This window comes from Zootoca vivipara, chromosome 1 (genome assembly GCF_965207765.1).
Source record: "Zootoca vivipara chromosome 1, rZooViv2.hap1.1, whole genome shotgun sequence".
NCBI classification, from domain to species: Eukaryota; Metazoa; Chordata; class Lepidosauria; order Squamata; family Lacertidae; genus Zootoca; species Zootoca vivipara.
In genome coordinates this window covers 118195154-118203551 of record NC_142582.1, presented here as the reverse complement: position 1 = coordinate 118203551, position 8398 = coordinate 118195154, and positions in this window count along the sequence as shown.

The window sequence follows — 8398 nt, the reverse complement described above, 5'->3', positions numbered from 1 at the left end:
GGAAAAGGACTAGACCATGTGAAAAATGAACATAATATTTTAGCTGCAGTTCATTCATTTTCAGCTTTGTATTCTTGTTATTAACAAGTGCGCCTAGACATTCCGTCGTTGCACCCAGAACCTAGGTTTAAGGTGCTGTTTAGCTCCTAGCTTTCATATCTCAGCTTCTAACACTGATTGATGGGGTTGGTGGGCACGACCTTTTTTGGTGGCACATCACTTGGTGGTGATGCAAAAACCAAATTTGTGCTCTCCGGGGAATGCCAGAAACCCAGAACCTCAAGCAGGGATTAGCAAACATGTCAATTACTATACATTTCCATATCAGCTTGCGAATCTTTTCCAAAACAAAACCCAACATCGGAGCTTCTAAAGCTGCATTCAGAGGCAGCGCACAATTCCGTTTTTCCTGATGTTTCCTAACGTGATCATTTTTGGCATTTTATGTGATCTTTCACATGATGCAAAAGCCACGTCTCTGCCCATTTGTTATTTGGTTTACCAATGCCAGGACGTCTGTTTTATCAAGACAGCCTTTTCTTGCGAATGGCTGTTGTTAATTTAATTATCCCTGCCTGCATGTACCTTTCTGCATTTCATTTGCGTCCTCACTGTTCTACAATCCCCTCCCCCCGGTGTGTGTGTGTGTGTGTGTATATACCTGCAACTCAGGACAAACACTTCATACATCTGACAAAGTGGACTGTGGTCCATGAAAACATATGCCATAATAACATTATTTATTGTTTTACGTGCTTCTGCAGCATCCAATTCTTATCACTGATTGGAATACGTAAGCACTTCCTCATTCCAGCTGTCTAATCAATCATGCTCCCCTAGCCAGAATCATACTTATTCAGTACTAAAAATGAGTGCCGTGGCATATTTCACCAAAATATAAGCAAACCTTCCTATGATTGGCATTTGCTCAACAAACCCTTTATCATTTTAAAGGGCTGCAGACTACACATTCTCCAAGAAATATATATTTTCTAAAATGCCGAAAGTAGAAGAGACTTCAGGAATTCATCGGCTCCATCACCTGGAGTTAGGTGGCTAACAACACGCTTGTAGTAGATTGAGGGCATTATCAGAGTCCCATGTATAGCCTGAATTCCAGACGAGATTGAAGCCAATTTTTATTTATGTTGGGTCTTGGTATAATATCTTGCCATCATTCAGTTGTCTTGTTCTTTCACATTGCAGAAACTACTTTTTGAAATGAAATGTCTAGTTGCAAGGGTCTGCAGAGCTAATAGCACAATTACTTTCCTGGTGTCTATTAGCTGAAATTTCTTAAAGAAAGGTTATATTTTGCCAAATAAGTGATGACAAGCTGCGTTTGATGGACCGCCACTTTGTTTTGATAACTGTTGGCTGTATGAATGGGCTAACACACTTCTCAATTTGCAGAAGCTGAAGGCAGTGGGGGGAACCCCCAAGGGTGGGGTCCTGTCCTCCTACAATCTCTGCCGTTGCAGAAGAAGGATCCCTTAAGATTCCTCCCCCCTCCCTCCCCCCAACTTAAGGAGTGTGATTATTTTTAATGTTGTCTGGATGGCCTGAAGATTTTATCTATTGCTCTTACAGGTCACCTTAATATCGTCTCGCGGAAAAGGAGAGTGTTTCTTTTCTTTTCTTCCTTTTCTTTTTTCGAGTGGGCTAATATTAAGTTATACAGCACAAGGTCAGACCACTGGAGATGATAATATATGAAAAAGGCCACTGGCCATGAGAGAAACTGGCAGAAAGAGAAAGAAGCAGAGAAATTTAAAATTATATATATATATGTGTGTGTGTGTGTGTGTGTATATATATATGCGCATGCTGGGGGAACAAAGGGAAGGAAAAACAAACATGAAAAATAAAAAAGAGAAAGGATTGGACAATGCAAATCCAGAGAGCTTCATTTCATGTTTTGCTTGAGAGCCGATTTCTTTCTCTCTCTCTCTCATCTTTGCATTGGCCTCAGACTCTTTCTTGTATCTGGGATTCCATGTTTTTGAAAATAGATCATCACTCCATTTCCATCCTGAAGGCATATTAGTCTAATGCATCATTATTGTGATGGCTGACTGATGGCACACTCCTGCCATACATCACCAGCAGGAGCATCGCCTTACTTTGATGAAACGTTGGCGTGATACATAATCAAAGAGAAGCACACAAAAGGCACTGGTCTTAATGAACCAAGGGCGCACAAACTCCTCCAAATTAAAAGGCATTTGTAGGGAACAAGAGTGTTAAGAGAGAAGGCCGTGGATCCCACGTGCATTATTTTCCCCCAGCGATGAAACTCAGGCTACCTGGACATGTTAACCTATATTCCTGAGAAAGCCATTCTACAAGGGCTGGTTTATACATTCGGGAGAATTAAGGCGGCAACGACCAACTCAGGTTGCTGTGGTAGGTGAGGGTTTAAAATAAAAGCACACATTCTACTCATGTAAAAACACCAGGCAGGCCCCACAAATACAGTAACCCAGAGGTGCATTTTAAATAAAAGGGCACATTCTACTCATGTAAAAACGCACTGATTCCCGGACCGTCCGCGGACCGTATTGAGAAGGCGATTGGGCCGCATCCGGCCCCCGGGTCTTAGTTTGCCAACCCATAACATACACAACAGTTGACAGCAATAATAATTAAAAATGTTAACATTATACCAGTTTATCAAATGACCAGAAATGAAAGGCCAAAATGAAGCAGTAGCAGTGGCAGAAAAAGTAAGAGTTAGCAAAGGTTGGTTACATTCCTAAGATCTTTTTTACTTTGCACCTGAATGAGGCCAAGGTAAGGAATAGCCAAAATGAAGTCAGATGCTCTCTCTGGTGTTGTTGTTGTTTAAATGGGAACCAAGCTCCTTTCCTGCCCACGGTGGCTGCCTACCGAGTTCAGTTATCCAAAACATAATGGATATGTTTTCTACCCACAAGTGTAGAAAATAATAATAATAATCAATTGATTTCGTGGAACTTTAGTCTAAGTAGATCTCTAGTTCCACTGTGGTCATCGCAAACAGGGCTGAACCCGGTCTTGGTTTCCTGGAGTGCTGGTGGGGGTGTACCAACAGCAGTGTGCTAAAGCCCCCCTCCCCCCAAAAAACTGCCCCTGCCCCTCTTCTTGCTTTAAGCCCACACACATCCACCTGAATAATTGCATTGGGCTAATGTGCTTACTAGCCTTTTGCCATCTCTACCTTACCACATTGGCCCTCTCATTCAGAAGTGACGGTGCTTTTCCTTAGCTCACTTTGCTGTTGAGAGTTCATTCACTTGGATGTCCAAAATGGGGAACTTTGGGATTCGACCAAAGCGCATAAACCACATGCGCATGCTTCTGAATGCACTGCCCTTCTGCCTCTGTGTTGCAGATAAAATCAGCTGATGGGATCAGCTTAGAAGTTGCCTCTGAAATGCCCCTGGAATGTGCTCAGTCTCCCGATACTTGAGCAACGTCTATATTTCTGAGACATACAACAGTCCAGAGAGGGCAGAGGTCAAGCAGATTTTAGAGCACGCATATGGTTTCTGTATGGAAAGATGAAACTGGACAGTCTCGGTGGTGACAGAGGTGACAAATAGCTGTCTAGGGATACCTCAGGGCAAACCAGAACTTGACACGTTTGACGCTTTTCTGTTAAATATGGTGGGAGACAAAAAAGGCAAGTTTTGTCTCTACAGGCTAAAGCTGATGAATTCTGGAGCAAACCTAATGAAGGGTGAATGTATAAAACTTAAGAGATTCATTGCAAGTAAACACCCAACATTTCAGATGGCTATCTGAGCTGTCCAAATGTCTGAGCCGAAGAATGAAAAAGAAAAGTTACAAATATCTTCCTGGAAATTCATAAGCACCTGCCTGAACCCTTCATTAATTCATTTCCACATTACGGCCAAGGAAACCTTTATTCACTACTGATGATAACAAGGACCAAAATATTTCAAAAGCATATTGTGAGAAATGCCTCCTAAATTTCTATTAGTCTTCTAATTAAAAACCCTGTTTGAATTGTGTTGTAATTTTTGTAGGAGCTTCAATCCAAAGCTATGGGGTGTATATTTTTTTAATTATCACAGCAGCAATTTGCAATAGCTAATTTTAAGTTAATTACAATCTTAGCTTTTGCTCAGAGAAAATACTTTTAGGTGTTCCTGTGATCTCTCTCTCTCTATGGCTCTGCCTGCACTACACATTCAAAGCAGTATCATACCACTTTAAACAGTCATCATTTTCCCTAAAGACTCTTGGGAACTGTAGTTTGTGAAGTTGCTGAGAAGACATTCCCCTCACAGAGGAACAATTCTCAGAGTGATTTAACAGTCAGCCCCTCTTCCTAGGAAACTGAGGCGGCAGGACTGTCCTTGCTCAACAGACAGCACCCTAACCCTAAAACAGCTATTCACCAGCAACAGCAGGCCATATAACAAAGACATGACACAGGGTGCGCACCCTGCTCAGATGCCAACTCTACTATTAACGCAGCAACATAATAAAAAATAAGCAACGGCATCAAGGACTCATTCAGGTGCTCATCTTCCAGCCTGCCTGGGTTAAAGGGAGCCCTTTGTGTTGTGACCCCTGGATGGTTAAGTCCAGTCAAAGGCGACTATGGGGTTACAGCGCTCATCTTGCTTTCAGGCCAAGGGAGCCGGCGTTTGTCCACAGACAGCTTTCAGGATCATGTGGCCAGCATGACTAAACCACTTCTGGCACAACAGAACACCGTGACGGAAACCAGAGCGCACGGAAATGCCATTTACCTTCCCGCCAGAGCGGTACGGTACCTATTTATCTACTTGCACTGTTGTGCTTTCAAACCGCTAGGTTGGCAGGAGCTGGGACCAAGCAACGGGAGCTCACTCCATCAGGGGGATTCGAACCGCTGACCTTCCGACCGGCAAACCCAAGAGGCTCAGTGGTTTGCATTCACATGCTTGTCCAAGCATGGGCTTGGTTTTCCTTAGTTGAAGATTGCACCTTCTTCCTTAAATATTCAAACAAACCGAGTCTTTTCTCTCTTTCCTGTACTTGCATTCAGTTTTCTGTCCATGACCCAGCAAGGTCATGCAGTTCCTGCCGCAAGGTTTCCACTTTCTCCTTCCAGCAGACTTCCCCTTACTGCTTCTTTGGGAGAACATCAACTACTGTACCTACTTCTTTCTGTCACATACATTCACTCAGAAACTTTAGCACCCGCTTCCAATATTGCATACAGAGAGGGGGTTATCCAACACACCATCTCTCCTTCAGTCTTCATGGAGATGCAGCCACTACAGCAGGCATCCCCAAACTGCGGCCCTCCAGATGTTTTGGCCTACAACTCCCATGATCCCTAGCTAAGAGGACCAGTGGTCAGGGATGATGGGAATTGTAGTCCAAAAATCTGGAGGGCCCAAGTTTGGGGATGCCTGCACTACAGTCAAGTCACACACAAAACAAAATGGAGAATATAATAAGATGCATCCCATGTGACCAGAGTTAACCAATCACACGAGAGTTACTGGGGAACATTCCAGAATCAAACATACAGTAATGCATTTGAGCATTCCCAATTTCAGTATATTAAATTACGATACTTAACAGTCTCTTGGCTTATCTTGAGCTTTGCATATCATACTTTTTCACCTCTTCTTGCCTGTACCTGTGTATGTATGTAATTGTCAGGCTGAGCATCACACCTGGCACATTGGGTGAAATGGACCATTAATTTAGGGTACCACAAGTCTCCTTATTGTTTTTGCTGCAGAAAGCCAAACAAAACCCCAAAACCAAAACACAGCTACTCCTCTGAAAGTTCATATTAAACCAGTTTACAATTACCAACTGCCCGGGTGTGTGTGTGTGTGTGTGTGACATTCTCTGCTCTTCAGAGCAGCCTTCATGTCGAAAAAAAATCACCAGCTGAAGCTTTTCACAGTATGGAAATGAAAATCTTTAGCACCCGCTGATATCTTTACATTGAGATGCTTTTAAAAGCCACCCCAAATACGGAAAGGCTTTCGGTCTTAAAAATTAAAAATAAAATAAAAGCGTAATGGATACAGGTCTCCTTGTTTTTGTTTCATCTTGCTAAATAAAGGAAGGTGATATCTCAGCAGAGGGCGAACTGCTTGGGCAGGTGGAAATCAAATTCCCGAGGGCAGCTAAACTTTCCTAATCAACCAAGAAGCTGCTTTCTGAAGACCTGGCGACAAACAGCAGGATCCGTTCCTGGGAAGATGCCAAGGCAAGAGTTAGCTCTTCAGGTTAATAGCACAAGAGAGGCAAATAAATAAGGTGGGGGGGAGTTATCGTTTTTCATGTTTCGGCAGCATATTCTAATTATTTACAATGTCTCCTGGGGGACTGAAGGAGAACAAAGCTTACATCTTGGCAGCAAAAAAAAAACGCAGGAAGCCGCCTCGGTTTCATTAGGGGAACAGATTCCAAACAGCAGTACTAGGCATGAGACTTTGTCATTGACACAATAAAAGTCCATTAGTGGTGGATTTATACGGACTGTCCTCATATTGCTGTGAACAGAGGGGCCAGCTTGAGAGGGCAATGGGGGGGGAGCAATGTTGTGCGTGTGACATCATCAGGAGGAGCCGGGGCTGGAGCTGAAAACAGCAGCAGCATGGCTTCAATGGCTGGCAGCTCCTTCTGCTGCCATCGCCATCGGTGGGGGGCTGCTTCAATCCTCATCCCCCTCCCCCGTGGCAGGAGGAGGAGTCAGAGGAGTTGGCCACTTGAAGCCGTGCCGCACTCAGCTCCGCGCCCCCTGGTTTCTTGAGATATTGGGGCGGGTGGCAAAAGGGCTCCGCCCCCATGAGTTGCTGCTTCTGGGCTGCGAACAAAGTGGGACTTGCTTCTAAGCATAGGATCAATGTTGATTGATGGCTGTGCAAAAGATATCATGTGGCACCGCAGCATATGCTTATTTTTATTTTTACCCGCCGGTAATCAGCAGGGCAGATTACAACCATTTAAAAATCAGGATTTAAAACTCTTAAAGCAAATTACAGATGCATGAATAAGGGTGGGTCATAAAAACACTCATGTCAGGCCAGGGTAAAAGGGGGTACACCTTCAGCATTTGCCAACAGCTGTATGCTGGCAGTTCCAGATGTTTCTCTGTGGGGAAAGAATTCAATAACCTAGAGGTTGAGGGTGCCCTCTACTGGGCCACCACTCCCCCCCCAGACGTCTGGGGGCAGTGGAACTACCAACAGTGCCCCTTCTGCTGATCTTAACACCTGAGAGGGTCTATACCAGGCTTCCCCAAACTAAGGCCCGCAGGCTGGATGCGCCCTGCGAGGCTCTTTTATGCAGCCCCCAGCGACCCCCGCCGCCGCCCGCTTTTAACGGCGCGGCGCGGCTGCCCACTTCTGGGTGACTGGAGTGTCGGAAAGAAGCTTGTGCGCATGCGCAAGCGTCATTTCCGGCGCACTTCCGGGTCGGAGGAGGCCCGTGCTCATGCGCACAAGCTATTTCCGGGGCTCCTCCAACCTGGAAGTTCGCCGGAAATAGTGTGTGCACCAGCCCGAAGCCGGGTAAGTTTGAGGACCCCTGGTCTATAGGGAAGGAGGTGATCTCTCATATATTTGGGGTCTGAGTCATTTAAGGCTTTCAACACTAGTGTGAGCACCTGTAACTAGGCCCGGAATTGAACCGGCAGCCAAATATGAATGCCAAAGTTCGGGTTACTTGGATCTGCATCCTAACCTTTCCATGCCTCACAACTGCTCCCAGTGCAGCCTTTCAGAGGCTGTGGCAATAGGGCCGTAATTTAGGGCTCCCTCATAGACACAGCTCCAAAACATAATTGGCCTGATTTCCACACCACAGCAGCGATTTCTAATTATTTTACTAAGATGTTGACTCCATCGGAGCAGTGCTGTTGATGACAGCCTCACTCATCTGTCCCAAACTGCAGAGCTTTCATTGCCACCTCAGCATCCCGACGCTCAGGCCATGAGCCGTTTTCAATGCCAGGGCTCGGTGGGGTGACCAGATGTCATCCACTCTAAGCCTCTTGTATCTCTTTAATGGCTGTGTGGAAGAGGGGAGTTTGGCAGCTCGGTTCGCTGCTCGCAAGGGCTGAGCAATGCTGCACCTGCTGCAATGTCAACTTTATGAAGGTTTTCAAGGTACAGGAAGCCTGCCTTCTGTCATGGAGCCTTGGCGTGGAAAGAAAGCTTCCAAGCCAAGAGTCCTTCCAAGGTGCCCAGATTCAAATTAAAGCTCCTTGATTTGAGGAATGGCTGGCAGGAGGGCTGAACTGAAAGGAAACGTTCTTCCTTAGTAGAAGGTTTGCAAGCAACCTACAGGTGTGTGGTGACAGAGGGCCAGCCCAAGGGATTTTGCTGCCTGAAGCAAAGCTCAAGAAGTTGTCTCCTCTCGGTCCCATTTCGTG